Source organism: Bos grunniens, chromosome 13 (assembly GCF_055505025.1).
Source record: "Bos grunniens cultivar Pamir isolate PY7600 chromosome 13, Bosgru_T2T1.0, whole genome shotgun sequence".
Classification (NCBI taxonomy): Eukaryota; Metazoa; Chordata; class Mammalia; order Artiodactyla; family Bovidae; genus Bos; species Bos grunniens.
The window spans coordinates 10,519,666-10,538,579 of record NC_141177.1 but is presented as its reverse complement, the minus strand read 5'-3'; the positions used below and the strand labels follow the sequence as shown (position 1 = coordinate 10,538,579).

At 47.1% G+C, this 18,914-nt stretch overlaps 1 long non-coding RNA gene across 1 annotated transcript in view; it reads right to left on the bottom strand.

Moving 5' to 3' along the window:
- Positions 1-4,892: 4,892 nt before the first annotated feature.
- The window catches only part of LOC147360181 (uncharacterized), a 53,249-nt gene continuing 39,227 nt past the window's right edge, over positions 4,893-18,914 (bottom strand). Inside the window, exons 3-6 of the long non-coding RNA XR_015138985.1 lie at positions 8,558-8,773; positions 7,763-8,022; positions 5,563-6,544; positions 4,893-5,295 (exon numbers count right to left, since the gene is read on the bottom strand). This is a non-coding gene — a long non-coding RNA (uncharacterized LOC147360181). The remainder of the gene's footprint in view (positions 5,296-5,562; positions 6,545-7,762; positions 8,023-8,557; positions 8,774-18,914) is intronic.

The window sequence follows — 18,914 nt, the reverse complement described above, 5'->3', positions numbered from 1 at the left end:
GGGACCAGTCGAGGCCGGCAGGTGGGGGAAGGCTTCTCCGGGGATCTTAAGGAGTTTATCAAGTGAAGGGGGTTGGGGTGGGTAGGGGGTGGAATGGAAGAGGGCAGCCCGGGTGGAGAGGGTCTTCTGTGTTGGAGACCCCAGGGAGCTGGGGAATGAAAAGAGGGAGGGGGCAGACAGCAAATTCTCTCTAGGCATTTACCCTTGAGAAACGACCCACGGTGCCGCCGGAGAACGCCTATAAGAATGTTCCCACGGTGCTGTTTCTAATAGCAAAAATATTCCAAACACCCAGCTGCCCATCCCCAGGCGGGTGGGCAAATAAAACTGGGATAGTCACACCATGGAATATTATACAGCAGTGAAATTGAATGACCTTCAGACAACAACACAGATCTATCTCACAAACAATGCTAAATAAGTCGCAGAAAACTACATACACGATGACTCAAATCTAGAATGTATAATGAAAGCAACACCCAGACTATGCATATTTAGACAAACAGGCATCAGTAGAAAAATAGCAAGGGAAATGTTTGAGAAGAATGGTTATCTCGGGGGAATGGGGAAGGAGAGGAGGAGGGGAGGAGCATACAGGTATTTTCAGGTTATTGGCGATGGTCCAGTACTTGATGGGATGGTGGTTCTGTTTCATTTCATTATAGAAGAAATACAGTAACAATACATAAGGGAGAAAGAGAGGGGTAAGAGTGCAGGACAAGGGGCCAGAGCGAGGCAAGGACCAGACCTCACGGGACCTGTTGGATTTGGTGAGGGTTTGGTCTTTTTTCCCCCAAGAGCACTGGAAAATCAATGGAGGTTTTTAAGTGGAGGCAAGATAGGATGAAACTTTTATGTGGAAGAAACATTCTCCAGCAGCTCCTCAAAGTGTGGTCCTGAAATCATTAGCATCATTATCACCTAGGAGTCTATCTGAACCGCAGACTCTCAGACCCCATTATAGCCCTCTGGAACTGGAATTTGTACTTGAATTTCATCCCCCATGTGGTTACTATGCAGCTGGAGGGGAAGCCCAGGCTTGCTGCTGTGAAGGGAAGGCACTGCAGAGGCGCCAGAGGAGGAAGGAGGTGGCTGCAGTTATCTGAGTAGAAATGGCTGTGACCATGGGGAAGTCACATTTAGGGGGTAGAATCAACGAGGCTTGGGTTGAATTGTATGTGACAGTGAGGGCGAGAGTGAGTCAAAAATGACCCTTTTTTGACTCACTATCACCCTAGAACCTCCCTGGCAGTCTAGTGGTTAAGACTCTGGGCTCCCAAAGCAGGGAGCACAGGTTATCTTACCTGATTAGGGAACTGTGATCCCACATGCCACACAGTGCAGTCAAAAGGTGTTTTTAAATAAATAAAACACATTTACTAGTGGAAAGAAAGAGTAAAACAACTGTCTCAAATAAAAGTGGAAAAAAAAATCCTTCTGATGCATTGTTGAAGCCAGAGGAGTTTTCTGTAAGACCCTTTCCTGGCTTCTCATGTCACTTAGAGTACACAATAATGGCTCCTGTTTACTGAGACATACTTGGAGTCAGGTACTCTGGGAAGCACTTCGTAAGCACCATCCCATTTAATGTCCACAGCAATTCTGTGAAGTAGGATCAGATCCCATTTTACAAACGAGAACACTGAGGCTCAGAAAAAGGAAGAGCCTGCTTGGCACACGTGTCGTATGTGGGGGAGCTAGGATTTAAATTTGAATCTGATTCTAGAACCTTCACTCTGTGCCTTATTACTGTCTCCCCATCCCCTGTATGACAATCCAGTCCCTCTCCAATGTCAGTCTCATCACTTCCTGGCACGTTTCCCAAACACTAGTCAATCTGGATGGCTTTCTGGCCACTAGTCAATCTGGATGGCTTTCTGGCCAGTGAGAGTTGACCCAGTTCTTTGCTCTTCCTCCCACTGTCCGATGGAATCTGATTTTCCTCCTTCTGTTCCTGAGCTGGGCTGAGCGACTTGTTTGATAGAACGTGATGGATGTGACATTCCTGGACGTTGAACCTAGATCAGAAGAAGCCTTGAAGCTTCCACTGGGGCCTAGTGAACATTCTTTCTGGAAGCCCCGAGTCACTGTGTAGGAAGTCTAACTGCCTGGAGACCATCACACTAAAGAATCCCGTATAATCACTTCAGTCCACCAGCCTTTTCATCGTCTCCACCAAGAAACCAAATACACTGGCGGAGCCACCCTCCAGACCAGAAGAGCTGCCGGCTGAATCTGTGACTTCAATCCTGCTGTGTGGAACAGAAGAATTACCCTGCCGACCCTGGGCCTGGGGTCCTGCCCTGCACAATTGTGGTTTATAATAACTGGCTGTTATTCTGAGCCTCTGAGTCTTGGGGTGGATTATTAGGCAGCCGTAGATAACAGAAGTGCTGGCCCACTCCAGCCCCCCGGGTCTCTGCGCTTAGTTTACTCCACCCTGACATCTGGAAAAGCCTTCTCCTGGATCCTGGAAATTATCAAGATTATGCTTTCCATTCAGGTCAGATGCAGAGGGAAATTATCGGCCTATATGCTGCATTTATATCTCCTGTTTGCCCTTCCAGACCCATTTCCTGCCCTTCTTATTGCTGCTCTGTGCCAGGCAGCCTGACCACCAGCAGGCTCTCTTGCCCTCTGACTTCTGGTTGGATTTGGTCAATAGGGGGCACCACTAGGAGATCAGAAGGTGGGAGGAGGGAGAAGTCAGGATGTTTATTCCCTCTTTTCTGCCCCTTGCACAGTCCCTGGGTCAGCTCTGTCTCTCTACCAGGGTCCAGGCTTCCAGCAGGTGGCCCTCTCCACACCATTCCCTCTCCAGGTTCCCTCCTGCCCCTTGGGCTACTGCACTGGCCTTTATTGATTTCCTGAAACTCTGCTTTCTGGGTTAGGGTCCCCCGCCTGCCCCTCCCCCGGCCTTCCCTCACCCCAGGCTGGGCCCCAGAGCTTGAGATAAGAGTCAAACACAAGTATTTGGGAAGACATCCTGGGAAGCACGGGAAGGGGAGGGCAGAAGTGAGACAGGATGTGAGAGAAGCTGAAACTTCCGGGCAATTTACCAGACAGGACACCTGGAGCTCAGCCCCTCAGGGGACCTCGGAGATTACATAGATGTGTCCCAGAGGTAACTCAGCTGAGGAGTGAGGAAGCTGCTGGGTTTATCCACCGACTGCCTGCTGTCATTGTTGGGAGGGTTGCTCCAAGATGTTAAGTTCCTGGTTCTTTTAGCTTGCTCAGGACACTGGCTAAGCTTACCCCGAGTTAGAAAACACCAGCAGGGGGAGAGTGGGGAGGGAGGAGGGGGTCGACCACGCGCGAGAGGTGCTGACTCAGGTGTTAGCAGCAAGTAGCTTCTGGCACGTGGAGGTGATGGTGAGGGCATATGGGCAGGGTACTGACAGCTATGCCTACCTGCTGCTGCTGCTGCTAAGTCGCTTCAGTTGTGTCCAACTCTGTGTGACTCCAGAGACAGCAGCCCACCAGGCTCCTCTGTCTCTGGGATTCTCCAGGCAAGAACACTGGAGTGGGTTGCCATTTCCTTCTCCAATGCATGAAAGTGAAAAGTGAAAGTGAAGTCGGTCAGTCGTGTCCGACTCTTAGCGACCTCATGGACTGCAGCCTACCAGGCTCCTCCGTCCTTGGGATTTTCCAGGCAAGAGTACTGGAGTGGGGTGCCATTGCCTTCTCCGATGCCTACCTACCTCTTTGTAAATAATTCCTTTTTACAAATTTTGTATTTTTTTCAGCTTTACTGAGTATAATTGACAAACTGGTAAGATATTTAAAGTGTATGATGCAATGATTTGATATACATATCCATCATGAAAGGATTTCTCCCCATTAAGTTAATGATACACCCATCACCTCACATATTTACCTCTTTTTGTATGTGTGAGAACGTTTAAACTCTGTTCTCTTAGCAAATGTCAGCCGTACAACAGAATGATCAACTAAAGTCACCGTATTATACATCAGATCCTCCGACCTTATTCATCTTGTTGTTGTATAGTCACTAAGTCATGTCCTACTCTTTGTGACCTCATGGACTGTAGACCGTCAGGTTCCTCTGTACATGGGATTTCCCAGGCACAAATACTGGAACAGGTTGTCATTTCCTCCTCCAGGGCTCTTCCCTACCCAGGGATCAAACATATGTCTCCTGCATTGTCAGGCGGATTCTCTTCCACTGAGCCATCAGGGAAGCCTCATTCATCTTATAACTGAATTGAAATAATTCTTCTATTAAACTTTCCTCAATTGCTCAATTTGGGTGTATCACCTGGTTCCTGCCAGAACCCTCAGTAATACAGGCTGGTGATGAATCTATCCATATTAGTACACAGTGGGCCAATGTCTACAGAGTTGGAGGAAGGATGGAGAGAGATACTCTCCCCCAAATTCATTATCCATAAGATTCATCATTCATGTGTGAAGAAAAGCAAGATCTATTCTCAAACATGCAGGAACTGTAACTCTCACATACCCTTCCTAAAAAATCTAGTTCAAGATTTAATTCCAGCTAACAACACCACCAAAAAAAAAAAAAGAAAGAAAGAAAGAAAAGAAAATGCAGAATTAATGAATAAGAATATCCCAATCTGAACCAATCCTGGTCAGGGGGTATTATCTCCAGTTAAAGAATTAAGTTGTGGGTAACTTAGAACTACAGCACTAAATGTAACTGTCAAAGTTGTAAAGAGGAAAAGTAATATAATGAAAAAAAATCTGATGTTCAAGGCCAGTGTCTTAGAGTTAAGGTAGCTACTGTAACACACAGACTGTTACAAATACCTGGTAAATAGACTAGAAGAGTTCTTTCTCATGTAACAGTTCTGGGTGGGCGGAAACTCTCCATTCAGTCCTTCTGGAACTCAGGCTGAATCTACAACATGTGGGTCTCAAAGTCACCCTGGGGGTCATCTTTATTAAGGAGTCCTGGGAATTTTGAGGGGCCAGGCTCAGAAGCGGCACACAATGCTTCAGTCCACGCTCAGTCCCCACCCCTGCGACTGGGTCCTGTGGTCACACTGAATTGCAGGGGAGACGTAGGGAAACGTAGTCCAGTTTGGGAAGGAATGGAGAGCCAGGATGTGGGTGAGCCTCTAGCCGTCTCTGCTGGGTTGGGAACGCATCTTCCTGGAGGGAGCACCTTTGCTCCCCTTCCCGTAAGACTTGTCATCATCTTCCACATATCGAAGAGTCACGTGACCTTGTCTAACCTCACCAGCCAGCTGGACAGTCTTCAAAGGCAGGACAGTTCCAGTTTCTCCAAAGTCTCCAGCCCTGACGCAGAGCCTGCTGGAGAGTAGGAACTTGTTATATGTTGGTGCAAAGATGAAAGGGAAGTTTCAGGTCATTATTCACAAGCTCCTGAGATACACAAAGCTCTCTGCTGAGTGTGACCTGTGTCCAGTCCTATGAAGAGTTCAAGCTGCCTTGGTTAAGGGAGGGCAAGTCAAAGCACAAGCAAAAAGACTTCAACCCACAGGCAAATTAATCCCTCCCCACGCCACTCCCTCATAAAAATACGTGTCACAGTAATAGCTCCCATTTAATGAGTACCTATTATGTGCTGGTCATTGCGGGAAGCCATGTGGCTTGATCTCATCAAATCCTCCCAGCAGCCCGATGAGGTAAGTGATTAGTTCCCATTTTCTGGGGCAGAAACCAAGGCTCAAAGCGGTGAGAGAGGAAGCTGGAGTTTGAGCGTGAACATGCTAGGCCTCAGCCTGTGCTCTTGCCCTCTGTCGGCACCCCGAAGAAAGCGGGGCTGGCTGGGTGACAGCCAGGTCTGGAAGAGCCCTAGGTGGGCAGGTGGGAGCCCAGGGTTGGCATCCCAGCCCTGCATCGGGCTCTGTCTGTGTGACTGAGAGTGGGTCACCTCATTCATTCAGCACATAGTTCCCTGGCTGGCTCTGTGCCAGACACAGGATGTAGAGAGAGAAAAAAAACAAACCATTCTTGAGTTGGTTTCCTCACAGTGAAGCAGGATAGCTGGGGCTATTGGTTTGACACAACATGATAAAGGTCATCAAGTATTTCTTCCTCTTCGGCTCTGTTGTCTTCCTCTGAGAAACTTCAAGCAAGGGATCCAGACCTCAATGGTTGCAAACTCAAAGGCTGACAGAGCCAGCATGGAATGCAGACGGTCTGGAGTTTCAGGTCCAGTGCTTCCAGCTTTGTGACCTATGACTTGGGCAAATCCTCTCTGAGCCTCAGATTCCTCGTCTGTTGACTGGAGACAATGCATATATACATACCAAGCTCAGAGTTCTGTGTATATTGTTGTTGTTGTTCAGTCGCTCAGTCGTGTCCGACACTTTGCAGCCCCATGGACTGCAGCACACCAGGCTTCCCTGCCCTTCACCATTTCCCAGAGCTTGCGCAAACTCACGTTCATTGAGTCGGTGATGCCATCCAACCATCTGTGTGTGTGTGTGTGTGTGTGTGTGTATACACATAGCCAATACTCAGGCCACCTGATGTGAAGAGCCTTTCCACTGGAGAGTCTTTTTATTGGAAAAGACCCTGATGCTGGGAAAGACTGAAGGCAAAAGGAGAAGGGGATGACAGAGGATGAGATGGTTAGATAGTATTACTGACTCATTGGACATGAATTTAAGCAAACTCTGGGAGATAGTGGAGAACAGATGAGTCTGGCATGCTATAGTCCATGGGGTTGCAAAGAGTCAGACACAACTTAACTACTGAACAACAACATATATGTATTAAAATATACCTAGCTCATAGGGTTTATATATAATATAGGATTGTGCTGTGCTTAGTCGCTCAGTATATCCAATTCTTTGCAACCCCATGAACTGTAGCCTGCCAGGCTCCTCTGTCCATGGAATTCTCCAGACAAGAATACTAGAGTGGGTAGCCATCCCCTTCTCCAGGGGATCTTCCCAACCCAGGGATTGAACTCAGGTCTCCCACATTGCAGGCAGATTCTTTACTGTCTGAGCCACCAAGGAAGCCCAAAACTGCAACTTTAATGTTCAAAATATGCTCAAATAGCTCCTGATTTTAAAGACTCTGTATGAGCTAAAGAAAATGTCTGGAGGCCAGATTTTGTCCCTGGCCCTGTGGATTCTGTAACAGCTAAGTTCTCTGCTGATTCTCATCTTCTAGGATCTCTGAATAGGAAGGAGGATGACAAGGAAGGGGTTACCCCCAACTCAAGTTTACAGGATTAGGCTCAGAGGCACCCAACAGAAAATCCTAAAATTATAGTGGCCAAAATAAGAAAGAAGAAGTCCAAAGGTGGGCAATGCAGGCTGGTATGGCAACTCCATGAAAATGGTTTCTTCCATCTATAGCAAGTGGCCTCTTTCTTCATTGCCCAGTACGGCTGCTGAGGCACTGGCCATCACATCTGTAGCCCAGAGAGCAGAGTGGCAGAAGACCATTTCTCTTATAAAGATAGTTCCTGACTTGCTCACAACACTACTATTTATATAGTCACATGGCCGTATCTAACTGCAAAAGACACTGGAAAATACCTTGGAGCTAGGAACAAGATAGCTACCCAAAAAAGAGATTGTTACTGAAGAAGAAGAAGATAGTAGATATTAGAAGGCAAATTGCCTAGTGTGTGAGGAGGGCATGTGACTAGCTGGAGAGGATATTACCAGGCAATTAGCCTTTGCTGCCCACGTGACCTCTTTTGCCTCATGTCTTTGAGCCTCTTTCTGACTCCAAGAAGAAAATTAGAGAACCAGAGAGAGGCCAGATGAATAGAATGACAGCAATAGCTTACCAAGGACCTGCTATATTCCCGGCCCTTGCTGAGCCTTGCAAGAACATCCTCTCAGATCATTCTCTCTCTCCCGAGAGGCAGCCTTCTGCTCCAGAGCGGAGGGGTCATGTCCTGCCTGTGCCAGCTGTGGTAGGAGAAATCCAGTCGTCCCACAGACTAACCAGCTTTTCCAGTTTCATCTGCTCTGCATCTTGGCTTTTGGAGATTCCCGGTTCCTCCAACCCCTGAGCCTTCCTGAGGATCTTAAATTGTCTTGTGTCCTGATGAAAGTGAAAGTGTTAGTCACTCAGTCATGTCTGACTCCTTGTGACCCTCCTGGACTGTAGCCCACCCAGGCTCCTCTGTCCACGGAATTCTCCAGGCAAGAATACTGGAGTGGGTAGCCATTCCCTTCTCCAGGGGATCTTCCTGAGCCAGGGATCAAACCCAGGTCTCCCGCATTGCAGGGAGACTCTTTACTATCTGAGCCACCTGGCTCCCCCTAAATTGTCAGGTTTTAACCTCTCAGGTTTCTTAAATCGGTCCCCACTCAGCATCTGCTTTCCAGCTTCCAGAATGTGGTTGACTCTCCAGATCTGCTGTCATGGCCTCACATGGTCTCTCTGTCCCAGTGGATAAGTGTGTATTTTTTTTTAATGCCTTTATGTCATTATACTGGAACTCCAGAGAACAGTGAAGGTAAGTATGTGTGCCATGTTTAACTGGCAACCTCCAGCCTGCATCCTTGACTCGGGCAGCCCTCCGCGTTCAAGAAGGATTCCACTGCATTCCCATCCCACTCCTCTTCCTCCTTACCAGTTCCAGGAGCCTGTTGGACCTGCAGCACATGGGGCTGTCTTTCTCCCGCTGATCCTGGTTCTGCTTATCTCCTGCTTCTACAGCCCCAGATCCGTTTCTCAAGGTCAGAGCTCTTGCCTCTTTCTTCTTTGCCCTCAGACAAGTCTGGGCAAGCCCATGGCAGGTAGCTCTGAGTCTCTGGTGTGGCTCATTCCTGAGAGGTCAGGTGTAGGCCTTCAAGAGTTAAAATTCAAAGCTGGGGATGAAAGCTAGCCATTTCTAAATCGGAACAGCAGAGAAAATCTCTCCCTAAGGGTATATCCTTAGTGTGATTACAATGGAATCCAAAGTCAAAAACCTGATTAGAGTGCACTCCTCCTTGTAAACCCCTTAGGAAAGTGCTATCCTAAAGGAAATCAGTTCTGAATATTCATTGGAAGGACTGATGCTGAAGGTGAAACTCCAGTACTTTGGCCATCTGATGCAAAGAACTGACCCATTGGAAAAGACCCTGATTCTGAGAAAGATTGAAGGCAGGAGGAGAAGGGGATGACAGAAGATGAGATGGTTGGATGCCATCACCAACTCTATGGACATGAGTTTGAGTAGGCTCCAGGAGTTGGTGATGGGCAGGAAAGCCTGGCGTGCTGCAGTCCATGGGGTCGCAAAGCGTCAGACAGACTGAGTGACTGAACTGAACTAACGGTACACACTGTTGCTGGGTGCAATTGACCTGGCCGGCACCTCCTCCAGGGTTTCCTCCCATGTCTTGGTTAAGCGCCCACAGGAGATCCCAGTTTGGGTTCAGAAGCCATGTTGTATCAATGTCTCCAAACCCCCGAGTCCCCTCTGCGGGCCGTGATGCTCATGATACTCGTAAGATAAGAGGCACACGGTCCTCAAGAACTAAGTGAGCATCCATCCCTTCTGTTGGGCTTGAGGAGTGTTCTGGGATGCAGGAGTTGGCTGTGGAATCCAGGGCAGTACCAGGGTAACCCAGACTCTGGGCACCCTGCGAGAACACCTGTGGCAGCAGGTTTGCTCCTCAGATGCCATCCAGGGTGTGTACTTGTTGCATATGCAGCTTAAAATAGTTATTTCCTGTTTCCCACCCACCCCACCCCACTTTGCCCAGCAAGGCAGATGGTGGAGTGGTTCAGAGAGTGGGCTCTTGAACTGGAATGCCTGGGTCGAAACCCGAGCACCAACACCAGCTGTGAAACAAGTCATTTCACCTCTTTCTGCCTTGGTTTCCTCATCCATAAAATGGGGAGACAAAGCACAAATTTTACCCCGTAGGGTTACTGTAAGGATTAATGCATGTAAAGCACTTCAAATGTCTTCTACATTCCTTGCCTAAAATCCCTTACCTAAAATACCAATATCTCAGGGTCCTCGCGCATTTTGGGATTTGGGGAGTTTTGGAGTTTTAGAAAGCATATGTCGTAGGTTATATTAAGATACTAGTGGGAGGGATAAATTAGGAGTTTGGGATTAACATACACACTTGTTGTTTTAGTCACTAAATCATGTCTGACTCTTTTGCGACCCCACAGACTGTAGCCCACCAGGCTTCTCTGTCCATGGGATTTCCCAGGCAAGAATACCGGAGTGGGTCGCTGTTTTCTTTTCCAGGGGATCTTCTCCACCCAAGGATTGAACCTGAGTCTCCTGCATTGGCAAGTGGATTCTCTTCCACCAAGCCACCTGGGAAGCCCAACATATACATACTACTATATAAAACATAGATAACCGACAAGGACCTACTGGATTGCACAGGGCACTGTACTCAGTATTTTGTAGTAACATATATGGGGAAAGAATCTGAAAAAGAATAGATATATGTATACATGTAATTGAACCACTTTGCTGTACACCTGCAACTAATACATTGTAAATTAACTATACCTCAAAATAAAAAAAAAATTGTTTAAAGATACTAGTGGGGAACTGGGTGAGCATGCCATAATTAAACACATTAATATCTCTGCAGAGTAACATCAATATTCATACAACTGTTCAGGTTGGGTTTTTACCACCAGAGGAGTTTGGTCCTAACCTTAAATTATTTTGCTCACAACTTTTTTGGCTCCCAGACTGCAGGTAGGGGATTGTAGGCCTCTGTAAGGGTTTTTGTTATTAGTGTTTAATGAACATTCAGTGCCACGGCCATGTAATCACTTCTTGACTACAACTCAGAGCTTTCACACTCAAGGCTCTTCTGGGTTCACGGGGTTTTCGGCACCAACAGCTCTGAACAACCTTCAGAGGCAGAGCGGACTCTCCTCTCCTCTCTCTACCCAGGCCCTCAGCTTAGTGGTTTCCCTCTCTGCCCTTCAATATGCTGGTGAGGTGTGGATGCAAATTCAAGTCTTCAAGAGCCTTCTCCAGGGAGCCAGCTGGCCCTCAACAGGAGGGGGGTGGATAAGCCACGAGAAAATGTTGTTTCTGGCAAAGCTGCCATGGGTTTCAGGCAGGAGTCTGGTCTGGGCAGGAGAGATCATGGAGCCAGAGAAGGATTTACGGCTTCTCCACAGCCCCTGGGCGTCCACAAACATCTCGAGGGCGGATGCAGCCACACTTGCTGGAAGGCGTGGGGAAGGGATACTGGGAAGTTTCCTCAGGTGAGCCTCCAGAAAACACGTGTGTGACAGGTGCTCAAGACATTAGGGGGGCTTCCCAGGTGGTAAAGGATCCACCTGCCAATACAGGAGATGCGGGTTCAGTCCCAGGGTTGGGGTGATCTCCTGGAGAAGAAAATGGCAACCCACTCCTATATTCTCACCTGGGAAGTCCCATGAACAGAGGAGCCTGGCGGGCTATAGTCCATGGGGTCACAAAGGGTCAGACACAACTTAGCGACTAAACAGCAACAACAAGGTATTAGGGAGTTAGAATGACTGTTGCAGGGGGCAAAGCCCCCACCCTAGCACGGCCCCTGAGAGAGGCCTCATCTGGACAACCCTGTCCACACCTCACAGAGCTCCCTCCCTTGCTTGCCCAGGCATTCCTGGCACAGCTTTCTCAATATGGGACTTTATTTTGCAAATTCATTTCTTTTGGGATTTGTCTGGGAGGGAAAATTCGTTCCTGCGTTCCTATGTCTTGTCAGTGGAGCTTAGGCAATCAAAGACATGAGCCCTTTTCCAAGACTGGGAGAAGAGGGTAATTGGACTCAAACTTCTGTACCACACATGTGGACCCAGCTCCTCAGTCCATCTGTCCAAGACTTCTAAGCCTTATGCCAACTGGAGTCACAGAGGAGCCAGGGTTTCCCCTCCTGTTTTCACCCCCTTCACCATCTGGGGTGCCCCCTTTCCCTCTCAGCCACTTAACTCCCCCTCCACCCCAAAAGGACCTGAGACTTGGAACAGTCCCTCTGCTCACTTCCTAAGAAAGAATCCCCGCTCCCCGCCGCCCCCGACAAGGAAGAACCCTGGAGTAGGAGTTAGGAGAATTCAGTCCAAGTTTCAGCTCTGCCCATCACACACACTGTGACCTGGTCCCTTATCCCCTCCATGCCTCAATATCCCCATATACTGGAGGGAGAGATTGAATTTGAGCAGAAGTTATAAAATCAAATAGCCGGAGAAACCAGGCAGATGGAGAGCAAGGATCAGGTGAGCTTAGAAAACGCCAGCCCAGCTGAAGGGGACAACAGCTACCAAAGTCCAGCTCCTCACTGCTGTGTAGAAGAGAAAGCCCCATGTTGTGAGATTTCTGATTCTTCAAGAGAAGATGTATTAGTCAGGATAGGCTGCTGTAACAAACAATCCCAAAGCGCATTGCCCCAATATTGTAAAGCTGGTATTTCCTGTTCCCACCACAGTCCAGTGTGGGCCAGTGGGGGGCTCCCCACAGCCATGGAGGGGCCCCGTGCCTTTCGTCTGGTGGCTCTACCCTCTCCTCAGGCCTAGGGGCCTCCCCTGGATCTTCCCCACCTGCCCCACAGACCCAGAAAAGAGTCTGGAGGGTGGGGAGGGAGGAAGTGGGCAGGAAGTAGGACATATTGTTAATACTTCTGCCCACATTCCAGTGGCTACAATGTAGTCACATGGTCCACATAACCAAGAGTGAGGCTGGGAAATTGAGTCTTGCTCTGTTCAGGGCAATGGCACCCCACTCCAGTACTCTTGCCTGGAAAATCCCATGGATGGAGTCGCTAAGAGTTGGCCACGACTGAGCGACTTCACTTTTCACTTTCACACATTGGCGAAGGAAATGGCAACCCACTCCAGTGTTCTTGCCTGGAGAATCCCAGGGATGGGGGAGCCTGGTGGGCTGCCGTCTATGGGGTCACACAGAGTCGGACATGACTGAAGTGACTTAGCAGCAGCAGCAGCTGTTCAGGGAAAAATAGGGTGTAGGTTTGATGAAAGGCAGACTTTTGGTGAAAGTCTCTGACACAAGGTGAAAATCTGGATTATATGTGAAATTTTCTAATTCTTAAATATTGGCAAGTCATTAAATTTTTACAAAAGATATTACTTGGATTAAACAAAGCCTTCTTATGAACAGTACAGCCCTCATGCTATGTCTGTGACCACTAGGTTAGAGGGTCTCGTCTTGCCCAAATGATCCTACATGGATGGGCCATGGATTGGTGAGGCGGCTGTTTTCAATTACTCACTTACACGTTCACACAGTCATTCAACAAACATTTATTCAACTACTCCGTGCCAGACCTTGTGATAGGCAGTGAGGACACAAGAAGAACAAAAAACCCCTTTCCTTCCTTTGAAGAGTTCACAGTTGTTTTTACCCCTGGGTAGAAAATAGTGTTCAATTTTTTAAACGAAATTTTAGACTTATTTGACATAGTGCTACATTTTAGCAGAGGAGCATCCCTTAACAGGAAAAAATGACTTCCTAGGGGGAATTCTGGGTTAAGGACTAATAGGGAGAGCAGTAGATAGTGTCAGGAGCCCTGCTTGGAAAGTTTGTCCCCTCCAAGCTTTACCAATCAGCATGAGCATGGGCTCAGGCAAGTGGGTTGTTCTAGCTGAGCCTCAGTCTCCACCTCTGTGAAATGGGGATGATAGTACCTATCTTACAGGGCATCTGGGAAACAAGAGAAGGAGTCAGCAAAGCTGAGCGTGGTGCCTGGCACATGGCAGATACATTACCCCTTGTTTCCCGGTGGCCATGGTGGTGAGCCAGGGGTGATTAGTTTGGGACAGCAGTGTCCCAGCATCTCATTTAATTCCCAGTCAGCATTTACTGGGTGTGACCCTGGGCCAGGTCCTATACTGGGTGCTGGGGACACAAGGTGAGAAAGGGCTGGCCCACCGAGAGGAACTCATGATCTAAAGGCAGCTGCCTTCTGACCTCACCCATCACAGGTATGTGCCCTTCATCACCTCAAATCAAAAGGCAGATGGGAGGGCAGGATGCTTGGTCCAGAGTTACTTTACCAACAAGCATGTTGGTCATCTTGGTTGACATCAGCAAAGAACTATTAGCAGAAGGCTTGGAAGGACCCCAGGGGACTGGAATGGGGATGGGGGCTTGAGGTGGACTCAGGCTGGAGAGACAAAGGGTTTCCTTAGGTACCAGTTCACAAAGAGAGCCCTGCACAGATTTTGAAAACAAACTTCCAGTTACCAAAGGGGAAACGTGTGGGGAGAGAGATAAATCAGGAGCTGGGGACTGACACATAGGCATTAATACATATAAAATAGATAACCACTCATAACCTACTCCACTCCAGTACTCTTGCCTGGAAAATCCCATGGACAGGGGAGCCTGGAAGACTGAAGTCCATGGGGTCACTGAGGGTCGGACACGACTGAGTGACTTCACTTTCACTTTTCACTTTCATGTATTGGAGAAGGAAATGGCAACCCACTCCAGTGTTCTTGCCTGGAGAATCCCAGGAATGGGGGAGACTGGTGGGCCGCCATCTATGGGGTTGCCCAGAGTCGGACACGACTGAAGTGACTAGCAGCAGCAGCATAACCTACTGCAGAGCACAGGGAACTCTACTCAGTATTCTGTAATAACCTATACGGGAAGAGAATCTGAAAAAGAATGGACATATGAATAACTGAACCGCTTAGCTGTATACCTGAAACTAACACAACATTGTAAATCAACTATACTCCAATACAAAATAAAAATTAAAACAAACTAGCAAACAAACAAAAACCAAAGAGAGCTTTGTGACTTGATGCTGTCCCTAGGGCCAGAAAGCTTCCTCTAACCTAAGGTTGTCTACAGTCTTCCAGCCAGCCCTGCGCGGGGAGGGGCAGTCACAAGACTCAGCTGCGAACATGGACTGAAGAAGCAGAGAGATGGTTCCAGTCTGTCCAGTGCTATCCAGCTGCTAAGCAGTGGCCCAGAGATTCGAATCTAGGTTTGCAGTCTTTTTCTACACTTCACAACAGTGCCAGGGAGAGAGATTTCTGCCGTAGGGCTCAGATGACCTTCTCTGGGGGTTCCTGATCAGCTGCCCCAGGATGGAGGGAGGGAAGCCAGCCAGCGAGGGCTCTGAAGGGGTCTGGCAAGAGATAAATTTCTCTGTCTGAGGCCTGAGGCTGTCTGGAAAGCCAGAGTTCCTCCCTCCCTTCCCTGATGATTGCCAGCTCTGACTGTTACAGGTCACTTCGGCCTTCCTCATCTATGGTTCTACTATGCACCAGGCTCTGCTCAAAGCACACTGAGGGTACCGGGTGAGCTAGACAGACAGACGCGGACTCCAGCTTCATGGGGCAGCTAACCTATTCTGGAGGCCTCATGGAGCAAGAGATGCTTGAACGCAGATGGACAAGATAAGAAGCTGTACGCCACATTCAACAGGAGTGGGCAGGGCAGAGGCTCCATCCTGGGATGAGGCAGAAATGAATTTACCAGGCTTACCTTGAAGCTCCGAAGCTTAAACTCTAGAGCCCCTCACTTGCCAGATGCCTTCCAGTGATCTGGGAGGGGCCCAAGCAGGACACATTCAGGGTCACATGCTGATGCAGAGTTTGCCAAAGCAAGCTAGTTTAACTGCGGATGATGAAGAATGTTGCCTCTTTACTCTTTGACATTCCCCTTGGTCATACTTCCCCTCATTTGGGTGTCACGGGCACGGCGGTGACATTTTTGGGGATCTAGCTAAGGGGAAGCTGTCATGGAATGCCACATCGATGAAAAATAAAACTCAAAATATATCACTGCTAAGAGGACATTTGCAACAAACTGCTTAATAGGCAGCATCTTAGTCAAAGGGTTTTTAAGATGCATTATCAAGGAAATAGGAAAAGTCCTGAAATCTTACAGCTCCCCTATGAAAGAAACTTAATACATGTTTTTCTAAATTTGACAACAGTCCTAAAATTTTATGACCTCATTTATAATGAATTGTGAAGCTGGGAAGAAACTTTTCTAAACTATCAACAATTTAAAAAAAAATCTTTTGGTCAACTGTGCTAGAGAAAAGACAAAACGCTCTTATTTTCTCTAAAGAAAATTACACTAAAAAATCAATGTCATATGAAGAGGTGATCCTAAAAGCATACAGCCAAAACTTAGGAATAAAAAAAAAATTTTATGGATGTATATCAGGCAATAAATATAAATATTATTATTTTTCTAGATATTGTCTAGGGTCTATCAGCTTGTTTAAAAATATTCATCTATTTGGTTCACTGGGTCGTAGTTGCAGGACACAGGAACTCTTAGTTGTAGCATATGAACCCTTTGGGGCATGTGGGATCTAGTTCCCTGCCTGGGGATCAAACCTGGGCTGTCTGCATTGGGAGCACAGAGTTTTAGCCACTGGATCACCAGGGAAGTCCCTGTTTATCATCTTCTAAAAATTTGTTGTGATTCTGTTTCTTGTTCTAAATATTCACATTCTTTTCTGATTTTGTCTTCTTTTTTCTTAAAGAAGGTCTCCCAGCTTTATAAGTTTCAGGTCCACAAAACCTGGCTATCCTCTTATGGAGAGGGTAAGGCACGTGCAAAGGCCCAGTGGCAGCGGGTGGGAGCTGGGCTGTGATCGGGGAATAGAATCACAGAGAAGACCGGAAGAGGGGAGGGGAGCGTACTGCCTGTAACCCCGACTTGACTTCTCACTGCCTGTGCAGCCAAAGACGGGAGAGAGCCTTTGGACCCTGATCCAAAGAGACCAAGGCCAAAGAAAGGACCTCATAAGTCATTTCCTCCCCCTCCTACCAGGGTAGGGATCCTCTTCTTGACAGTGGCTTACTGAGCCTTAGCTGTACACACTTCCTGAGTTGGGGAGCTCACTTCCTCCCCCAAATGTGATACTACCACAGGTCAAAACTCTGGTTGTTAAACTTGCTTCAAGTTGACCCCTGTCTGTGCTTCCTTTTTGGGCTGTCTTCTTCCCTAGTGTCCCCAGAAGTAACTGGTCGCTTCTTCTCATTTCATAATAGCACTGCAGACATGTGAGACCAGTGTTCAAGTTTGTTCCTGCCCAGGATTACCTGGCTTTCTTCAGAGATTCTTCCTATGACTTGACCTCTATGGATTTTCCCACCCATTATGTCAAAGATTTCTAACCACACATACATATGTGATGATGATGATAATAGCTGACACACCTTGAATGCTTACTGTGTACTAGGCTCTGTGCTGGGTGTTGTTCGTGCTTAATCTTTATGACAATCCTGGGAAATAGGCACAGCTATGAAGCCCATTTTACAGATGAGGAAACCGAGGCTCAAAGTAACTAACCTTTCCAGGTTATATAACATATAAGTGGTATAATCTCCAACTTTAGAGCTCATGCTTTTAATCCCCACAAGTAGTAGCTGGAAGTAGGGAATTCTAATTTGTGTAATATGAGAATAATATTGATTGGGCTTTCCTGATGGCTCAGCTCATAAAGAATCTGCCTGCAATGCGGGAGACCTGGGTTTGATCCCTGGGTTGAGAAGATCCCCTGGAGAAGGTAAAGGCTGCCCACTCCAGTATTCTGGCCTGGAGAATTCCATGGACAGTACAGTCCATGGGGTCACAAAGAGTCAGACATGACTGAGCGACTTTCACTTCACATAATCAATGTAGGTCGTTTCATCAGGAAGCTCTGACAGTTTACAGTTGTACAAGTGTCAAGTAACTAAACTGTAAAATACACAATCCCAAACTTGACAGAACTGAAGGGAGAAATAGAATCTAGAGCAGTTGAAGATTTATAAAGTATTTCTTTAAATTATAATTATGGTAGAAGACACATAAAAAATGTACCATATTAACCATTTAAAGTGTATAATTTTATAGTATTATGTATATTTACATTTTTTCTAAATGATTTCCAAAGTTTTTCACATTGTAGAGCAGAAATTCAATTCATTAGGCAACTTCCCTTTTCCCCTCCCTCAGCCCTGGGCCATCATCCTTCTACTTTCTTTTTTTTTTTTGACATACATTTTATTTTGTTGAAGTATAGTCAATTTACAATGTTGTATTAATTACTGCTGTACAGCAAAGTGATTCAGGCATACACAGACACACACACATCTTTTTCCATATTCTTTTCCATTATGGTTTATCCCAGGGTATTGAATACTGTTCCCTGTGCTATACTGTAGGACCTTGTTGTTTATTCATCCTGTATGTAATAGTTTGCATCTGCTAATGCCCACCCTTCTGCTATGAATCTGACTAGTCTAGGGAACTCATACAAGTAGAATCATATGTTTCTTTCTTTTTGTTTTGTTTCACTTAGCATAATGTTTTCAAGTTTCATGTTGTAACACATGTCAGAATCTCCTCTTTTTTAAGGCTAAATAATACACCATTGTATGTAGATATGCATTTTGCGTATTCATTCCTATGTGTACAAATGTCAGTAGTTGGAGATCTTAATACCTTTTTCTCAGTCATTGATGGGTCAGCTAGTGACGCGCCAAACCAGTAGAACCATAATGTGAGGCTTCCACAGTGCTCAGTGGTGAAGAATCTGCCTGCCAATGCAGGAGGCTCCGGTTCAACCCCTGCTCCAGGAAGATCCCACGTGCCTCAGAACACCTAAGCCTGTGCACCACAGCGACTGAGTCTGTGCTCTAGAGCCTGGAACCATCACTACTAAGGCCTTCAAGCCACCGCTGAAGCCCACGCACCTAGAGCCTGTGCTCCACAAGAAAAGCTACCACAATGAGAAGCCCACACACCGCTGCGGCTACTAGAGAAAAACCTGCTCAGCCACAAAAACCCAGCACAGCCAAAAATAAAATAAAGACACATTAAAAAAACAAGGGAGATATATGGCATCTAGAAAAATGGTATTGATGAAGCCACCTGCAGGGCAGCAATAGAGACGCAGACAGAGAACAGACTGTGGGCACAACGAGGGAAGGAGAGCCTGGGGCAAATGCAGAGCAGCACTGAAACATATACTTCACCGTGTGAAAGATGGACAGCA